At 45.2% G+C, this 21006-nt stretch overlaps 2 long non-coding RNA genes across 2 annotated transcripts in view; both read right to left on the bottom strand.

The window, feature by feature from the left end:
- LOC146504724 (uncharacterized) overlaps positions 1 to 21006 on the bottom strand; it is a 236660-nt gene that overhangs the window by 32043 nt on the left and 183611 nt on the right. The window lies entirely within an intron of this gene.
- On the bottom strand, positions 18216 to 20906 carry LOC146504729 (uncharacterized). The gene is made up of 2 exons (XR_014877772.1): positions 19311 to 20906; positions 18216 to 19138 (listed from the first exon to the last, which is right to left on the bottom strand). It is a non-coding gene; the product is annotated as an uncharacterized LOC146504729 (long non-coding RNA).

Raw genomic sequence — 21006 nt, 5'->3', positions numbered from 1 at the left:
TGCTGTCTCAAAACAATTTGTGTTGAAAGGCTAGTTTTTACAAAACCCTCTTTAGATGACTTCGCTTATGTAGACAAATCCTTTAGTCAAGTGTTTTTGTTCTTTGCCCAAAGTAAGCGCCCACAGCTGTACACCTGCCAGCTGTGGCTCACGGTGTACAGCTGGGTCAGGATTGTGTTAAGGTACCCTCGGGCCATATGCTGGCATTGAAATTGCCCTGATGCTTCCATCAGAGTGTGAGTGAAAGTGTGATGCTTAATAAACATAAAGGCAAAGGTGGGAAATTCATCTTCCCGAGGGGCCACATGAGTAACTGGACCTGTTACTGGAAGAGCTCAGCTCAGCTCAGCTCTGCTCTATGTTAATTGTATCTTGCAAAACCACAAAGAATCAATGAATCGCAAAGTAGAAGAACAAGTTAGTTCATCACAGCACGTACCCAGAATCAGCTGGAGCTCATTTAGTTTCTAAGCGATGCTTTTCCCTCTGCAGCCGGTCTTTGGGTTCTCCACCTATAAAATCCCACTTTAACTCCTGCTAGTAGTAGAAGTAGCACAAAACCAACGTATCTGTTGTTATTACACAGTACACAAATAAATGAACCACAATGACTGTCACAGCACCCAGTGATTTAGCCACTAGTGACATGAAGGGTGTGAAGGGCAGACAGGGGCAGATGTAAAATGCTGGGTTTTGAAGAAAAGGCTACTTAAGCATCCTCAGGCTTTGCTTCTCCCTCTTTTGTGTTTGGGAAACATTGTTACTGTTATATCTCATCAACCAAATGTTCACCTGCCGGTGTCTGAACTGCAGCTCAACACCAACGGATTGCATGAGCTGCCCCACATCTCTGCAGTGCAGACTGGGCAACTGGAAGCCAGGGATTCATGACTGCACAGTGAGGGTCATTTGCCCAGTCCATGTAAGCCACACGTCTCTGCCTGCCTGGTGGCCAATATTGTATAGCTGGTATCTTCAGCACCACTCTCCAGTTGCTCCTGGATTGATGTAATATGAATGCATGTACACAGAGTTGTTTGGTGACCTCTGTAGATCAGACCAAGTTTAACAGTAGAAACACTACTGACACTACTGACACTACTGACAATGAGCTACAAAACAGAGAACAGCATCACAGCATTCTAGATCAATTCAATTCAATTTTATTTATACAGCACCAAATCACAACAACAGTCGCCTCAAGGTGCTTTATATTGCACAGTAGATCGTACAACAATCATATGACCCCCTATGAGCAGCACTTTGGCGACAGTGGGAAGGAAGAACTCCCTTTTAACAGGAAGAAACGGCAGAACCAGGCTCAGGGAGGGGCGGGGCCATCTGCTGTGACCGGTTGTCGTCGGTGTATAAAGTCACAGTGAGTGAAAAAGATGAGTGAAGAAGAAACACCCAGTGCATCATGGGAATCCCCGGCAGCCTACATCTATTGCAGCATAACTAAGGGAGGATTCAGGGCCACCTGGTCCAGCACTAACTATATGCTTTAGCAAAAAGGAAGGTTTGAAGCCTAATCTTGAAAGTAGAGATAGTGTCCCTGTAGAGATGAAATGATTCATTAAATGCTCTTTACATTACTTTTGTGTTAACCTACATCACGGCCCCTGTAAATACAGTAACACTTAACTTTTCATGTGTACACATATCTCCATAAATCCTTATAGGAGGACATAAAAACACAATTTTAAACTAGCGTGTGTGGCTTCCCATGATGCACCGTTTCTTGTTTACTCAGCTCTTTTCCTCCACCATCTGTCTTTTGCACAACACTTTGTAAAAGACTAAACACATTTTAAAATTCCAAGCAAAATAAGTTACTTCTGTTTTTATCTTAACCTCCTAGGACCTGCGTCCACATATGTGGACGTCACATTTTGGGTTATTTAGACCAAAATACTCAATTCTGCTCTACGAGGGCCCGATATCCACTTACGAGGACATTATGCTGCTACTGTTCTATTGAAATTTTAAACAAATATCCTCATATGTGGCTCTGATTTTTCTTAAAAACAAAAATAAGGTAAAAAAAGGTGGTAATTCTTTGTTTTTCATTCATCGGGCCCCAATGTGACCAAATATCAAAGAGAAATTAAAAATGCTGCTGTGGAAGAGTTCAGGTCTGAGGAGGTTAAAGCTGACATTAAGGGGAACTGCCTCCTGTTAGTCTTGTTCAACTCACACTAAAAGCTTTTGAGAGCCTTGGATGACAATTTGTGTCAATGAAGATTCCCAAATATCGTCGGCTCAACTTCCAACAGCGCTGTTGCAAACCCCCTGCCTGTACAGTGAGGACCACCACAGCTTGACTCCAGTCTTCTCGCTGCGTGTCTCCTCTGCCCATAAATATTTCCTTCATCATGCTTTTAGCCTCCATGTCTGTGTTCTGTGTGATAAAAACATGCATCTACTATTAAAAGAAGAAATAATTATAAAAGTAGAGACATTTCAACAAACATTTGAAGGCAAAGCTCACCTGAACACGCACGTAGGCGCCAGACGTCTGCTTCAGATTTTAATTTACGATTAAGTTCATGTTTGTTTTATAATTCATATATTCGTTACGTAGTTTCCAGGATGAATACATGTGAACATTTATGTTTATGTAAGGTCATGTGACTGTGTGGGAGTCTAGAAGAGGTGCTCTCACTTTAAGTATGTAAGTGCAACAGCAGCATGAAAGCCTGCGAGGGAACGAGCAGGAGCATGGACGTCAGCAGGCTCACGGTTTCTGAGCGCGTGCACACGGGGTTCTGCTTAAATGGCTTATTTTTGGAACTTTAGTGCTTATTTTGGAAGGAGTTTGTAATGAATAAATAATCCTGAAGTCAAAATGAAACTGGAGGCATTTCCTTTGGAAACCCAGGAACACGCGTCAGCCACAGACTCTTTATGAACCTGGTTTATTGGAAGTTACTCTACAAGATTCCCACAAATTACACATTTAACAATATCTTGATTTCTCCCTTAACATAGAGCATATTTAAAAATTGCACTGCCATAAGACCCTTATGAACACACACACTTCATGCTGTATACACACAGCATCGTCTTGTGCAGTGCAAGAATAATAATGTGAAGCTTGTCCTCACGCCAAGCACATAAATCTGCTTCTGCTCAGGATAGAAAACTTACTGTGGATTAGAGCAGAGCTGCCCACGGATGAAGGGGACGGCTTTATTCTGGGATGTACCTCTGATGAAGAATATTTAAACACACAAAGAACTCTAATTTCAACCTCGATGCACACGTTTAGCAATATTAACCAGTCAGAGGGAGAAAATCTGGATGTTGACACGAATGAAAACAATTTAGACACTGAGCAAGATATTAGCTACTGTTTAAGGTTATTAATAATGGTAAAATATCTACAAGACGCATCTAAAGTCTTATATAGAGCTTCTCTACTCTCCCAGAGTCCTCTTTATAAACATGCCACATGCTTTTAGTGCTTCTAACTACCTTCATACCCGATGGAGGCATCGCAGAGCAACCTGGGGTTAATAGTCAGTAGGTGACCTGCTCTACCTCCTGAGCTGCAGCCTCCCCATCACCACTGCATTTAATACAAAAACCTTTTCTCAGATACTTCGTATATTGAAATGTTGGAATGGTTGTGTTGTTGTTTTGACCTTTGCAGGGTAAGGAGCATGCACACTAGTTAAAGTCACTGTGCAGCTCCTCACTGGGTGATCACATACTGATCGAGCAGACTTTCTTTAATTCATATGAAACCAACAAGAATGAATCATTTAACAAACATAAACATGATATGTTTATATTAACAAAACATTTTTATCAAACAAATGCCTTAGCTAACTGAGTGTGGGGCAGAACCTCCCCCAGCCCTCTGCTCAGGACATCAGACAGCAGGATGAAAGGAGGGGAAAGGTCAGGGGTTCCTCACTGAGAGCCTTCTTCACCTGCAGAGACGCCACCTCGCACTGGTCCGTCCACTGGACCAGATCTGCATCCTTTCAGGTGAAGTCAGTCAGCTCTGGAAGTTTGACATAAACTGGTATTAACAGCCAACCAGCCCCAAGAACCACCTCACTGCTTCTTTGGTCCTGGGATACTAGCAGAATGCGAGGGCTGCTGATTGGTCTGTTTGGGGGCGCACCTGCCCATGATGTACTGAGTGTTTCTTCTTCACTCACGATGTGTTTATACGCCTCTCTGCATCTGTCTCTGGTCCACAGAGTGTCTTTGTCCCCTCTCATTGGCCAGTCGCAGCAGAGGACTCCTCCTCTCTGAGCTTGGCTCTGTGATCAGACTCAGGTTGATTGTTGGGTTTTTCTCTATTATTGCAGAGTCTTTAGCTTACTATATAAAGCACCGCAAGGCGACTGTTGCTGTGATTTGGTGCCATATGAAGTAAAGTGAAAATTGAACTGACTCTTTCTTCACCACCAGAACTATGGAGCTACACCGAGCCTGCAGGAGTCTACACATCACCAGCACAGCAGCCACTTCCTTCTGTTTGTCTTTTATCTGGATGCTTGCTGTTCATGTTCATCTGAATGTTTTCAGTGGGACAAACATTTCTTCTCATGTTGGTCTTTTATGTCTTTTTATGTTCAGGTAATCCTATCTAATCTGTCCCTGCATGTGTAGCTTTGCTCTCAGGTCCAGAACGTATTGGATTTCATTCTTACCTGGGCTCAGACGTTCCTCACAGTTTCTTTAATCGATTGGGTCACCTCCCGCACTGCAAACAGCAGAGCCAGTGATCACAATTACATTCATCCTTGTGAATTAACTTATGAATGATAGACTTTAAAGTCTGGTTCAGCTGCTCCATCTGTCTGCAGCAGATGCTGGTCCCAAAAGTTAGGATGGAACACCAACACCCAGTAGCTGTTTTAGATACGGGCGACACGGGCGGTTGCCTGGGCCGGCATCGTGGTGGGGGCGGCATCACGGGCATCGGCAAAAAAAAATAACAAAAATTACTCGTACTCATGCTGCCCCGACGTCATGCCAACGCATATCGGGAATGGCATAGGCACCGATTGGTTTTCTATCGTCCATTTGCCAGGAGTAAGGGCGCCCTCCGTTTGCGAGGTGCGCCTGCTGCTTGTCGCGCAGTGAGGAGAGGGCGGGGCGGCGGGGGATTCTCTGATCTAATAACCAACTCGCAAAATAAAACAAAATAAAAACAACCCAACAAACACGAAAACACCAGACATCATGATACAGACTTATAATCTGCACCGATGTTTTTTCTAAATTCTATAAAGTGAACGAGAGCCCTCGGTGCGCCTGCTCGCTGCTGAAGTCAAAGTAAACTTTATTGTCATCTCTGCTACATACAGTCCAGTAGAGAGACGAGACGACGAGGCTCCAGTTACAGCAGTGCAAGTAAACAAACAATAAATATAAGAAGAGTAAGAAAATAAATATACACTTTAGGACTCGGGGTAAAGGGATCAATAACAATTTAACATTTACAGTTTGATGATTTAAAGTCTCACACACAGCCCGTCGAAAGAAGAGGGAGGCCTGCACATTTGATTCATAATGTTGTAACTCCAAGCCCGTTATGTATTCATGATTTGAATCCTGGGTTGTGTGAAATCTCAGAAATAAACCTTAGACAAAGTGAATCTGTGAACTAAGGTGTAGGTGTGTTGGGTTATGTTGTGGTGATTCTCGGGTTGGGTGATGGGTGTTCCTACTGGAGTGCAAAATTAAAATCTTCCAATGGAAGATGGACAAGAAAAGTTCAAGGCCATCAGGTGCTCAGTTTAGAAAAAAGAGAAAAGAAGAGGAGGAGAAACAACAGATGCAGGTAAGCAGGGGGGCGCCAGAGGGAGTGGTCGCCCAGGGCGCCAAACAGGCTAGGACCGCCACTGCCAACACCCGAAAAGTTGTGTAATGGTTGAAAAAAAAAGGGCTTGGTGGAATATTTTGCATCTTATTAGGTCAGTTAGTAACATAGTTGGACATAAAACACATATGAATAAAGTTAGTGTGGCTGTAAATCATCAGGTGGAGAGGTACAAATCAGAATGTTGATCATCTCTGGCATCTCAAGTCTGCATGGCAGATATCTTTGAGTTGCTCTTAGATGCATCCATCAGAGGGTGAACGTGTTTGAAACAAGTGCTTGTGTCAAGTCAAGAAAGCCTTTATCTGACACACGCAAGTTGACAACAAAGACATCACATGGGAGACAGGTCGGAGGCCGGTAGTATTGTGGAAAAACACTGAAATGTACAATAAGATGGGCAAGTCGAGGAGGGGAGAGAGACCTCTACTCATGCTGGGAGGACAGCATGACAACAGAAAACAAAAAAAACTCCTCTGCACAAAGAGCACATAAATGTCCACATCACAACATCATGAAGCACGTTACAAGCCACAGGGGTGAGTGAGGGGTGAGAAGTAAGCCGATGCAGACACAGCCATCCTGCCCTGCAGCTATTCATCCAGCGCCGGGCCCAGGCCCGCCCTCCGACTCGGCCTCGGAGATAAGCCCACGAGGGCGTTTGGAACAAAGAGTCTAAACACAGTTTGTTATGTTCAGCTCCAGCCTTGAGACCACAGCTGGCACTGATATGGTAGCTGCATGAAATAATGGTGGTGTTCTTGCTTTAGTGTGAACCACTAATGTCAATTTTACAGTCGATCTAATGTCCATCACTGCTTCCTCACCGTGAGCCTCTCACGGAAAAGATGAAAAGATGGCGCCGGTGAGGTCGGCTGCCGTCACGACTGCTCCGACCACCTTTTCTTTGTTTTTGCTTTTTAAGTTAGTTTTCAGCGTTTCTAAATCGGCAAAATCATCACCATTGGGTACATTAGGTATAACAGTGACACTCTTGTTTCTATTGGTATACAATGTACTCACAATTCGAAGTTTTTAACTCCGGATCCGAGCTGGCCGAGTGAGATCTTGAGGGGGAACAAAGGACGCGACGCGAAGCGGCGGCCTCGAGGGAAACGAGCCGGCGTCAGGAACAGGCTGAGAGCTCGTGCACACCGCACACCTCTGCCTAGCATCCTGCTCGCCAACGTCCAGTCACTGGAGAACAAGCTTGATGACCTCAGGGCCAGGATAAAGTTCCAGAGAGACATTCGGGACTGCAATCTCCTCTGCTTCACCGAGACATGGCTGAACCCAGCGGTGCCGGACCACGCCATCCAGCCGGCCGAGTTCTTCTCAGTTCACCGCATGGACAGGACACGGGACTCGGGGAAGTCAAGGGGAGGCGGCGTGTGTTTAATGGTGAACAACAATTGGTGCAACAGTGCGAACGTTGTTCCTCTCACACGCTCCTGCACACCAAATCTGGAACTACTGTCCATCATGTGTCGTCCTTTTTATCTACCTCGAGAGTTTACATCGGTCATTATAAGTGCCGTTTATATTCCACCACAAGCGGACACGGTCACCGCCTTATGCGAGCTGCATGAGGCACTCACACAGCACCAGACACAACACCGGGACGCTGCGCTTATTGTGACGGGGGACTTTAATAGTGCCAACCTCAAACGCGTAGCGCCGAACTTTTATCAACATATCACCTGCCCCACCAGAGGTGAAAGGACACTGGACCACTGCTACACTACGGTCAAGGACGGCTACAAGGCACAATCCCGCCCTCCGTTTGGCAAATCCGATCACGCCGCCATCTTCCTCATGCCAAAATACAAACAAAGGCTGAAACAGGAAGCTCTGGTTCAGAGGAAGGTCGCGCGCTGGACGGATCAATCGGTGGCCGCGTTACAGGACGCACTCGACGACGCAGACTGGGACATGTTCAGAAACAGCTCCGACGATGATGTCAACGTGTTTACGGAAGCGGTTGTGGGATTCATCGGGAAACTAGCGGATGATACCGTGGAGACAAAGACTATCACAACGTTTCCCAACCAGAAGCCGTGGGTGGATAAAACCATCCGCGACGCTCTGAGATCCCGCACCGCTGCCTACAACACGGGACTCACGACGGGGGACATGGATCCGTACAAAGCCGCGTCATATAACGTGCGGAAGGCGGTGAAAGAGGCGAAGCAGCGCTACGGGAGGAAACTAGAGTCACAACTCCAACAGAGTGACTCTAGGAGCCTGTGGCGGGGACTAAGGACAATAACGGATTATAAAGCACCAACAACCGGTATGACGAACACGGCCGTGACTCTGGCAGACGAGCTGAACACTTTCTATGCTCGCTTCGAGGCTGCAGCTAAGGACTCCAACGATGCTAGTGCTAGCGGCGCTAACGGCTGCAGACAGGAAGATACTGCCAGCACCGGAAACGTGCTCGTCATCTCCGAGCATGAAGTAAGGAGAGCCTTCAAGAGAGTGAACACCAGGAAAGCAGCAGGACCAGACGGCATCCCAGGTCGTATCCTCAGAGACTGCGCATACCAGCTAGCTCCTGTGTTCACTGAGATATTCAACATCTCTTTATCTCAGTCGGTGATCCCCACATGCTTCAAAGAGTTCATCATTGTTCCTGTCCCAAAGAAACCCCACCCTGCTTCTCTCAATGACTATCGCCCTGTAGCCCTCACCTCAGTAGTGATGAAGTGCTTTGAACGCCTGGTCAGAGACTTCATCATTTCTTCACTACCAGACACACTGGACCCACTACAGTTCGCTTACCGTCCAAATCGTTCCACAGACGATGCCATCTCTCATCTCCTCCACACATCACTTACTCACTTGGACACTAGAAGGGGGAATTATGTTAAAATGCTCTTCATAGACTACAGCTCTGCATTTAATACCATAATTCCCTCCACACTCGCCACCAAACTGGAGCATCTGGGACTCAGCTCATGTATGTGTCAGTGGATCTCCAACTTCCTAACTGGCAGACCACAGGCAGTAAGGATGGGCGGACATGTCCCAGCCTCCACCACTCTCAGCACTGGAGCCCCCCAGGGGTGTGTTCTGAGCCCCCTGCTGTACTCTTTGTACACATATGACTGTGTGGCCACTACCAGCTCCACCACCATCATCAAGTTTGCTGACGACACCGTCGTGGTGGGCCTGATCTCTGATAACGAGACGCCCTACCTGAAGGAGATTAGGAATCTGGAGAACTGGTGCCAGAGGAACAACCTCCTTCTAAACGTCAGTAAGACAAAGGAGATGATAGTGGACTTCAGCACTAAGCAGGAGAGGAACTACCAGACCCCTGTCATCAACGAGTGCCCAGTGGAGAGAGTGGACAGCTTCAAATACCTCGGAGTTCACATCACGCAGGACCTGTCATGGTCCTGTCACATCAACACCGTGGTGAAAAAGGCCTGTCAGCGTCTCTACCACCTCAGACGCTTGAGAGACTTCCGACTGCCCTCCAAGGTGCTCAGGAACTTTTACTCCTGCACCATAGAGAGCATCCTGACGGGAAACATCTTAACCTGGTTCGGGAACAGCACCATGCAGGACAGACGAGCTCTACAGAGGTTTGTGCGATCAGCTGAGCGCACCATCCGCTCAGAGCTCCCTGACCTGCACTCAATCTACAGCAGGCGGTGCTGGACCAAGGCCAGGAAGATCGTGAAGCACCTCAGCCATCCCAACAACAGACTGTTCTCTCTGCTGAGGTCAGGAAAGCGATTCCGCTCCCTGAAGACCAACACAGAGAGACTGAGGAGGAGCTTCTTCCCGCAGGCGATACGGTCTCTCAATCACACCACCACACAGTACTGACCCACACATATAGTTCTTACACTCACACTGGACATTCTGGACATTGTTTTCACTTCATCACTTAAACCACTTTAAGCATATTTGCACTGCACAAGACACTAAATAATGTGGATTGCACAACACTGGACATTATATTCCTCATTTCCAGTTAATACTTGTACAGCTGCTGTTATTGTGTGTATATATATATATATTTATATTTCTTCATACATTCTTATATATTTATATACTGTGTATTTTGTTGTACAGTTATTTTATTTTCAACTTTAATTTATATATTTTATCTTATTCTTTCCCAGTTAAATTTACCCTTCATTCTAATTTGTGTTGTACAGTTATCTCATTCTTAACTTAATTTTTATATTTTATTTTATTCCTTCCTGGTTAAATTTACCCTTTTTAATTTTCATATTTATTTCCTTTCTTATTCATAGCCTTTTCTTTTTTTTCTTTAGGTCACGAGCAGTTGTCTAAGCATTTCACTGCATATCGTACTGTGTATGACTGTGTATGTGACAAATAAAAAAAATTTGAAAATTTGAATTTGAATCCACGATGTTATCCAGCTACACTGAGATGTTATCCAGTTTGCTCATAGAGCACGAGCCTTCACGACAGCTGTGAGCCTCTCCAAGATGTTGTCAGAGTCTCAGCACTCACAGCAGCTGCAAGCTTCTCCAGGATGTCCTCCGTGCGGCGTCTGATGAGCCCATTCTGAGAAGCCACGGCTCGCTGCATCGTTCCAATCAGCACAGCGGGCAGCCTTGTGGGGATTTGAACAGCTGTTTCCACTTTCTTTATTCCTCGATAAGCCGGGGCCAAGCCAGCGCCGATCAGCAAGAACCCCGTTATCATGGTTTCAAAATGATGTCTTCAATGGGTCTCCCAAACCCAGGCTTCTCGTGGAGAAGAGGGTGTCAATTGAATTCAGGGACCAGCTGATCAAATCCATAATTCCTCTTGTAGGTTTTAGACACAGACTGTGAGTGTGGATGGTTGAATGAGCCCTGTGGGCTCAGGTAGAAATGTGCTCTATAAGAACCATAAAAAACAGCCTTTCACTGAGGCTGAGGCTTTCAAGAGTGAAAACTGGACAGGTTGATTACTGTCACCAACGTCCATGGAAAATTTGGGGAAAACGTTTTTCATTGGGAGCTGAAACCAGGAACCAGTGGCCCTTTCTCAGGTGGAGATCACAGCAACTGGAAGTATCTGGGTTTTTTTTTTTTGTTGTTTTTTTTTTTTTTTTTTTTTTCTGCCTGTCCCGTTTGGCTCTTTTGCCATCAGAATTATTGTCTAAAGGCGAAGAAAGATGCCCAACGGATTTTCTTTACCAAATTGACCATCCCAGCTTTGCCGTAATGGTCCATTTGATTCACCTTTTATTCTTTATTTTATTTTCACTTGCTGAATACGGGACAGACTTGACTGGGGGAAAGAAAAGGGAGAAAGAAAGAGGGAAAGAAAAACAGTTGAGAAGAGGGACGGGGGAGAAGGGCAAAAAACAAAAACCAACAGAATAAGCAGAAAAAAAAAAAAAAAAAAATACATATATCGATCACCTGGATCACCTGTTGAGAAAGAAAAAAGAAAACAAGCAGAAGAAAACGAGAGTAATACAATAAACCACATCACAATGATATATGGGAATATGACAGTAAATACTACATATTAAACATTATTGTGCAGCACGTAAGATCGACAGCACAGTGTGCATTGAGGTAGGAGCCAAAAAGGGTGTAGTTTGTGTGTGTGATCACCCGTGTGTACACCTGTGAGCATGGACGCACTTGTTTTCTTAAAAGGTTCCCTCATGTAATGATCTGCTAGAGGGTGTGGGGGGCCACTGCCCCGTCCTCCAGGGCATGAAGCAGGTATGGAGGAGATCAAAACTCCAGACATCCAGAGGCCCCCAGAACACAAGAGACCAAGGAAGACCAACAGAGGGGCAGCCGTGCCACTGTCCCAGAAAGAGCTGAGGAGAGTCCCAGATGAGGGGTCACCCAGCAGCCACGGAGCAGAAGCCAGGGGGGGCTGCAGTGACGTGCCCGTGAGCTCCGCCGGCAGCCAGCTGTGCCTGAGTGACCGAGCCCCAGGCCGAGAGGCCGGGGGCACCCCACCTCCGAAGTGGCCCAAGCGAGCCCCAGGCTCCAGGCCCCGATAAGCAGCCGCCAAGGAGTGAGCCGGTGTGTACCCGGACGCCCACCCCTGGACACAAAGAACCACCAACGCACCGATGTCTGAGGGAGTCCGCCCCCGGCAGGGGAAGTGGTGGGGGGAGATAGGCCTCCAAACCTTGGAGGGCCTGAGCTGTCCTCAGAGAGGTGGCATCTGATACCCAACCTGACATATAGACACAGACATACAGGCACACACAGATACAAACATCCATTCCCACCCTCATGCTCTCATATGCACTTACTCCACACTCAACCAACGTGGAGACAGACATAAAGAGACGCTGTACACACAATCACACTCCCCAAGCGTACTCTACGAACCGGGTCTAGGTACCCTTGCCCCTGGAGGGGGGAACTGCACCCAGACCCAGGTTGTGTTACCCTTTTCCCTGCGGTGGGGAGAAGCAGACCGCCCCGACTCCGCAGCAGCAGGGAGGCCCCACATTCCGGATCCCAGTCGGACGGCCAACTCCTCCTCCTAGCCCCCCTGCTCCAGCAGAAAGCAGAGAACGAGGGTGAGAGAAGACTCCTAACCTCCCTCCACCCGCTCATTGTAGTGTTGATGTATGTGTGTTCTAAGGTGCATTTAAAACCCAGGAGGGCATGGAGCTACCTGCCAGAGAGCAGCAGGTAAGCGCATAGTCCCTCCTGCTAGCCCTCAATGTCTACGTGTATTTAAAATTGAGAGGTGGGCAACGACGCCGGGGGTGAGGTGTACACCCTGATGGTAATTGGGATTCCGTGTAGCGTGCCCACCCCCAAGATCCTATATGTATGTGTAATGAGAGTGTGAGTAATGTGAATGTCTAAGTTGCAGGATAAAATTGAGGCAGAGGCAGCCAGAAGGGGACAGAGGGGGGGGTTACCTCCTCTGCACCCTGGTGACACACCCCTACTCCAAGGCCCTGCATGTGTGGGTGGTTGTGGTGGAGCGGGAAGAGGGAGGCAGCTGGAGATGGGGAGGGAAGGAAGGGAGGGGCAAGTGACCCCTCCCTGGGGCCAGCTCCCCCGCTGACCCCAGTAGGCACCCCCATACTCCGCGACCCGCCAGGGAAGGGGGGCCCAGGCCCATCCGAACCGGGGCCCAGTGCAGCGGCGCCGCCCGGCCCCACAGAGCCCGGGGCAGTCCACCCAACCCCACAACAGAGAAAACTGCACCCACCCCATCATCCACTCATCTTCCAGACTACATAAGACAATAGAACTGGAAGTATCTGTTAATGACTGTCGCCATCTACACATGCTGAGTGCACATACTGAAATATAAACTAGAGAAATCTAATATTCAGGAACGTCACTACCATCTCTGGGCATCAGCATAATTCAAAATGAGAAATTCTTTTGGGAAATCATAGCTGCTGCTAAGGAGGAGCGGGACCCTCCAGCTTGGTACAGTTCAGTGCAGGCAGCCATGATGCTTCAGGTACGGAGGAGGAATCACATCAAAACAAAGACTTTTGTACTTCAGTAATGAATTGTGTAGACAGAGCATACAGAAGAAATTAATACATGGAACCAATTTCAGCTTTGGGTTTCATTACATAAACTTTAATAACTACATTTGATTATCTGTATCTTTACTACACATTCAACTACAGGTCCTGTAGATGCAGCGAATGGTTTAACGCTCTGCAGTGTAATATAATAATAATATACTCAGCAGATTCAACATACTGTTGTTAGAGAGGATGAGGAACATGGTCTTTGATGATCAGCCATGTCCAGTGGAAAATGAATGCACTCATGTCAATTCAAAACAAAAAATAAAAACAAATACACTTAAATCAACAGTGTCATATAACAGTAATGCAACAAATGACAGAAGTGACAGCTGGCAGTCACCCTGCTATCAGCTGCTACGTTTGCTAATATGATCGCTAACCTATCCTAACCCTGATCAGCTAACAGGAAGCAGAAATGCAGGAGGAAATAGATTTGACAATCCATCCATTTGCTTCCTCTTATCCTTCTCAGGGTCGTGGGGGGGGGGGGGGGGGGCGCTGGAGCCTATCCCAGCTGTCCTAGAGGCAGGGTACACCCTGGACAGTTTATTACAGGGCTAACCATTCACACTCACGCTATGGCCGTTTAGAGTCATCAACGTGCATTAACATTTAAAATATCAGACAGACGTCTTTGAGTCCGTTTATTTATTTCTGCTTTTGAAACTTTATTTTTTTAAAAAGGTTTTGAAGATTTGTTTTGTAATTCAAAATGTTTCTGAAATGAAGTTTTTATTGAGGAATCCATTTTCAATTTAAATGATTTAGTATTGATTAATAATTCATTTTGAAATAAAATAATTAGAAATTTTATTTTAAACTAATCAAAGAATAAATTACTTTAGTAATGTCTAAATAAATAGAAGAGGCATATTTTATTGCACATTCATTACTGATTCATTGTGATCAGTGTACTGGTCCTCTATATTGGGACCAGTGACACAGAAAGCCTTCTGTGGAGCATGAGCAGGCAGAAAGCAGGCTGTGCTTGAGCAGTGAAATCTAAAAGTAGCCCTGCGTTAGAACCTGATCCTGGACTGAAGGCAGTTTGTCTCCTTGCATGTCAGATCAGCATTCTGTCAGCCTTTTTGTAATGTGTCACCATCATTTGGATGCAGTTGGCCGTGTCTCAGCTATGTTGACTACCAGCCTTTCAATCTGACATGGGGCAGCATTTTTTTAGCGATCCTCTCGAACTCCGTTTCATGACTTTAAGTTAAATTAGCCATTTTCTGCGTGGTGTCTTTATTTTCTCTGCGCTCACAAAACTACAGCAATTTGTTCTTGAGTTCAGAAATATATAAGCAGCTTTTTCCATCTAATTCAAAATGTAATCAGTTCTTTTTATTACCATGTAATCAGGACCCAATTTCAGACTTCCTTTATTTACAGGGGATTTTCAACAACAATATGCAAATAAACAACAGCAGTGATGCTCCCCGTCTCCTTTCAGGTTCCTCACAGAATCCAAAACATTTCTAATGTTTCACCTCACAAACAGCAGCTTTTTGCACACAAGAGAAAAACACTGACAATGCCAAAGAGCCATCACACAAACTTTGTTTACAAGATTGAAACACAGGGATGAACTTGGCAGGGGTGGCTTGTTGTTTTAACGTGGCGGGACGCGACGTGTGGCGTGGACACGACGTGTGGCGTGGACCACCTGCAGCACTACAACACTCAGCCCGGTCCTTAAGAAGCAGCTACAACAAGGGTGTGATCCCAACAGGTGTGGAGAGACCAGAAGACAGGGATTTCAGTGGCGTCATGTTAGTGCACCAAAACCAACACACACACACGCGCATGCACACACACACACACACACACACTCACTCACGCACACACAGTTAGGGATGAGAGGCAGACGACGGCTGTTTGCAGGGCAAAGACTGAAGACCTAAAGTCTTGAAGGTCTAAACTGGTTGTTAAACAATCTTCCTTTTAAAGATCTTTTAGGATCATATCTTGTTGACTGTAAAACTGGGTTGTCTTTGTGTCTTTGTGTCTTTGTGTCTTTGTGTCTTTGTGTTTTGTAAGTGAATTTGTCGTTTGTTTGTTCTTGAATGAGGGCATCTGCAGTAGGACAGCAGCAGCAGTCCTATGAGTCAGTAAAGGAGCATGAGAGCATCGAGGGAGTCACCAAGCCTGCTGTCATTTAGGCACCAGGGTTTCATTTATTGCTGTTCTTGCGTGATTCCTTTACATTTCATGCTGACCCTTGTTTATCTCACCCTGGGAAAATGACCCTATTTGCTGGCCGGGTGGGACTTCCTACTGTCCTTTTCCCTTGACTATCTCATCACCTACACACATCTGGCATACGGGGGAAACCCAGCCTTTCCTCCCCCGACTCTTTATAGACAACTACAGATTTAGGGGTCGCTGTTTATTTTAATCCCTTTGTACTTTGCTGTGTGACCTGTGAGAGTAAGCTGTCAGGTCTCACGTGGTACCTCATAGTAGCACAATACTATGAGGCATTGTGATTGGAGGACTTGTTGTATTTATTAACAACAAAGACTTCTTAGCTGTGTTGATGTATGACATCCTCATACTTGTTATTTCCTGCTGTGGCTCAAGTTCATTTGTTTCACTTTCAGCTCTGGGGTTCAACTATTGTCACTGCTGGCTTTTCCTTCTGCTGGAATATTTATCTTGGAGTACTTGTGTCCTCCTAGGTCGTAACAGTTTTAGAGATAAGTGCACCGCACTGCAGCCAGACCCTGATTTACAAATGCTACGATCACCCATTATTAATGAAGTCTTTCCTTTCCAAAGTCCGCCGTGTCCTTGAAAGTGTGTTACGACTTTGTCTCCCGTCCCTCCTTGGTGCCATTGTTTGTTTCAACAGTAATGAGAAGAGATAAGACTGACAGCGACTGAACCCCAGGTAAGTTCAGCACACGTGCTAACATTAAAGACAGCTAGCTACCTCTCAGTGAAATAAATCTAGTGGTTCAGATTTCTACATTTAGTTTACAATTGCATATTTACATTTTTATATGAACACCTCAGCATTGCCATGGAAACCTGCTAACATACTAATGTTTGACTCATCAGCAGTAAGGAGTACTCGCTGTACTGCTGCACAACAGACCAGCACAGTGCTGTCTGCAAACTGTGAGCAGGACAGTTTAAGTGCAAACACTTTTTATTTTAGTCATTACAGTTTGTGTCTTTTACATAATATAATTTAATATGAAAAATATAACATTGTTTTAAAAATTTTTTCTTACACTTTATTTAAAAAGGGTAATTTGCAACTTGATATTATTCTAATATTTTATTTTCAGCTCGAGTAACAGTAGAATAACTATTTATTTAAACAGTATAAACAGAATGAGGTGCTTGATCTAGTTCTGCACCCACAATCATTTTCTGCTGTAACTAAGCAGAACGTGGATTACATGTGTGTAATATGTGTCAGTGATTGTACACGTGATGATCAGCAGAAACAAATTCACACTTTTATCCAAATTGGAGCACACAGGCTGTGCTGAGCCCTCTCCTACCCCTCTAACGGTGTGTTCACACCGAACGCGATGGACGCGAACAAAAACGGCCCAAACGCCCCTAATTTGACGCGTGCACATTCGCGTCTCAACGCGTGTCCAAGAAAAATCCATCGCGCTTCAAAATATGATATTTTGACGCGCGTGAACCGGAAATGTGGGAGGGATGCGGGAGGAAGTTGTGCCAGACCGGTATCTTTGCAAGATGGCAGCTGTCGAGTTAGCGCTTGAAGAGAGAGTCTCCCTTCTCTATGTACTGTGGAGAGCAGAGCAGCGGCGTAAAAGACGCCCTCGCCGTACCTGGGTCCATCAGGTCCTCCAGAGGCGTGAGCAGTTTGGTGAGTTTCACCATTTGCTCCAGGAGCTGCGCCTGGATGACGGCCGATTTCAGCGATATCACCGTCTTTCACTCGGCCAGTTTGAGGACCTGCTTTCCCGCGTCGGTCCCAGCATCGCCCGCCTAGACACCAACTACAGGCGCTCAATCCCACCTGCAGAGCGCCTGTCCATCTGCCTGAGGTTAGTAAAAGTATTTAATATGGTAGTCCTTTATTGATACCTGTGCTAATATATGCTAAACTATCCATTTATACACTGCTAACGTGGATGTGCTATGCTAACAGTGAATGCTCTCGGTTTTTACTGAAAGCAAACTGTGGTACGGAGACGACTGTTTATAATATTTCTAGTGATACTCAGAAGGTCTCATCAAGTCCCGATTTAATTCGATTTATGCTGTTATCAGTGTTTGCAATGATAGCATGTCTGTGGTGTCATATCAATGTATGCGCTCGGTGTTTGCTGATATCAAACTGTAGCATTAGGACCACTGAGTTAACCTTTGTAGTGATACTCACTCCTTTTTATTTAGACCTGGTTTAATTCTGGGATAGTTGAATATTTGTATATAATCACCGCAGACTGTTTTAGATTATATCTAATATATATCATGTAATTATCCTTATAATTACAAAAGGTTTTATGTAAGATTTATGTTTTGCAATTTGTAATTTTGTAATTTCAATAATGTATTTTGTAACTGCAGTACACATAATACTCATTTTAAACAATTTTGTCCAGGTTCCTTGCCAGCAAACAACTCCTCCAGAGAGGCTGTCCTGGTGAGGGAGAAATTCATGGCTCACTTCTCGGTGGAGGGAGCTGTGTCTTGGCAACCAAAGGAGTAGCCTGTTTGAAGTCCGAGTGACTTCCCCACAACGGCTCTTTTAAGAGCCACCCACAAACCTCTAAAGAGTGTTCCTGTCCTTTTAATTTTTTCTTAATAAATGGAGCTCTACTCCAAAATAAACTAACCTCTTTTTACTCTCTTAAGTAACTTGTCTTCACTATGTTCCTATATACAGTGTGGTGCAAAAGTTTGGGCAACCTTATTAATAGTCATTATTTTCCTGTATGAATCGCTGTTACAATGAAAAATGTCACTTACATATATCATATAGGAGACACACACATTCATATACACTAAATATTTATTTCATTTCTCTTTTTTTGTGTTGCCAATTTATGCACCTGCTTGATTTAAACACTTATTGCACACTTTCTGTAAACTGCATTTCACTTCTCAAATATCACTGTGTGTCTCCTATATGATATATTTAACTGACTATTTTTATTGTGACAACCAATGATTTGTACAAGAAAATAATTACTTTTCACAATGTTGCCCAAACTTTTGCATCCCACTGTATTAGTATGTTTTGTCATTAGTATAATATGAAATAAATTCTACTTGTGTCAAGTCGGGTGCCAATATTTGCTGTGTAGTAGAACAGAGACATTTTGTCATTATAAATGTTTATTTGAAAAAATATAAATTCATTAACGAAAACATTTATCATAAATATATGAAATGTAACTATTTACAGAGAGACAGGAATAAAAAGGACCCAGCTTGGAGTGGAAGAGCCTCAGGGAGAAGGAGGAGAAAAATAAGAACATTGTTTCTGCCCTGGAGAGCTGCTGCCTCATCAGAAAACTACTGATCATTAGGGTCCAATGTTTCCAAATTTAACACAGCTGTGCTGTTTTCAAAAACTAATTTATAAATTTGAAATTTCACGAATTCTCGTGTCTGAGGCGGCATGCTCTCCAGAACAGGAACAAGGCCGAGGAGGAAATGTTCAGTTGGAGACGGGCGTGGCCTCTTTAGGGACTCCAGGATGGCCAGCTCCACCGCCGATGGACCGTCCTGGGACCCGTCCCTCGCCCGCCTTCGAGCTGTCCTCCTCTGTGGGCCTGTAAAACACAGCACAAAACAACACAAAGTAATGAGAAGGCTGCTACTAGATTTTCATTTTCAAAATTGAAAAAAAAACATGATATAAACAGATTGGTTGTAGATATTTAGTAAAGGTGATCACAAGGGAATTCAAGCAAGTAAAAAGCTGTCAGTGCTTGATGTTCATACCTGTGGGTGCAGCAGCAGGAGTGGAGGGACCAGGGACTGGGGAGCCAGGAGAAGAGACGGGGGAGGACTCTGCTGCATGATTACTTGACTCTATGAAGACAATATTAAATGTTAATATTATTATTAATGTTAATATAGGTTGAAGACAATAGTCATAGAGAATATTATATTATTATATACTTATATACTTATTATTATATACAGTGGTCTCTCATTTATTGCAGCACATGAACAGTAGTCACAGTTCTCACAAGTTGATTCTCAAAGTGAAAACCTTTGTCGATTTTAAAACGTAAAAGTATTATGCCGCGCTTTTTCTCCGTCTGCGGCGCCACTTTTGTGCGCCTTTTTTGCTCCCGGTGCAGGTGTCTATTTCCGAATGAGGGTCATAGTTATGAGTGTTTTTGTGCTGTTTTTTTCTATTGGACGTGATGGTTATCAAAACCAAACATGATAAGTTTGGCAAGCGCAGGAGACACGACACGGAGGAGATTTGTCATTTGGGCTGCAGAATGCAATGCGCATAGTTGAAAGCTGTACGGTGCAATAAAAAAAATCAGCGAAAAGGCGAGGCAGTGACGGATGAACAGCGGGACTACTGTATACTGTTTATTAATAAACAAAATATGTTCCTGTATGACAACACGCATAAATTAACTGCCTACATTAACTCAATGTAAACATACCTTCTGACTGACACTCCCCTGCTGCCTCTTCGGGCTGTCCCTGGTCCTGGGGGAGAAGTTCTCCACAGTCCGCACCATATTACCGCTAGTCTCCCGCGGGGTGAGGAAGGGGTCCAGAAACCCCATGACCGCGAAGAACTTCCATTTTCTCCCCGATCCTGCTGCAGACCCACTCCTCTTCTCCTTCTCTGTCTTCTTCTCCTCATTATAAGTGTCCCTGAGGCTCTTCCACTTTCTCCTGCAGATGTCCTCTGAATAAACGCATTATCTTGTTAGCGGAAAGGTATTTGTACATCAGTGGGAAAATAGCGGGACAGTAGGCGGGCTTGCTAGCTTTTGCGCGGGTTCATCGGGTCAGTCTGAAAATTAAAAAGAAGAAGGAATGAACTTACCAGGTTGCCCGATCTCCTCACTTATGTGTCTCCAAGCTAGGTCCTTTTTATCCTGTCTCGGTAAAAGTAGTAGCTAGCATCGTATAGCTCCGGGTGATTAGCCACGGCACTGATTAGCTTTTCCTCCATACTGAATGAAGAATGAAGGGCTTTGGCTGGATCTGCCCCTTTGACCTAGGTCAGAGCCACGTCACCAGGCTCCTGATTGGTTGTCGCGGCGCGATTTGACGCTGGAGTTCAGATTTTTCCAACTCGAGCGGTAGACGCGAAACGCGCGTATGCACAAAATGCAACACAAAAACTCACGCGCGTGGTTTTATTCGCGAGTCAAACGCGCCAGACGCGCTACACTGACGCGCGTTTCACGCGTTTTGGCGTTTTCGCGACGCAAATCTGCTTCCGAATTTTCGCGGGACCCGCAATCGCGCGTCATCGCGCTTTTCCATTGACTTTACATGTAAACCTGACGCTCTATTCGCGTCCATCGCGTTCGGTGTGAACACACCGTAACACCATCATTACATTTGCTGTTAACACTACAGTCATAGGCCTCATTAGCAGAAGGGACGTGGCTGTAATTCAATTCAATTCAACAAGTAGGCCTGCAGTGTGAGAGCA

The sequence above is a fragment of the Neolamprologus multifasciatus genome, chromosome 13 (assembly GCF_963576455.1).
Source record: "Neolamprologus multifasciatus chromosome 13, fNeoMul1.2, whole genome shotgun sequence".
NCBI lineage: Eukaryota > Metazoa > Chordata > Actinopteri > Cichliformes > Cichlidae > Neolamprologus > Neolamprologus multifasciatus.
The sequence above is the reverse complement of the archived record's forward strand: the minus strand, read 5'-3'. Positions and strand labels throughout refer to the sequence as shown.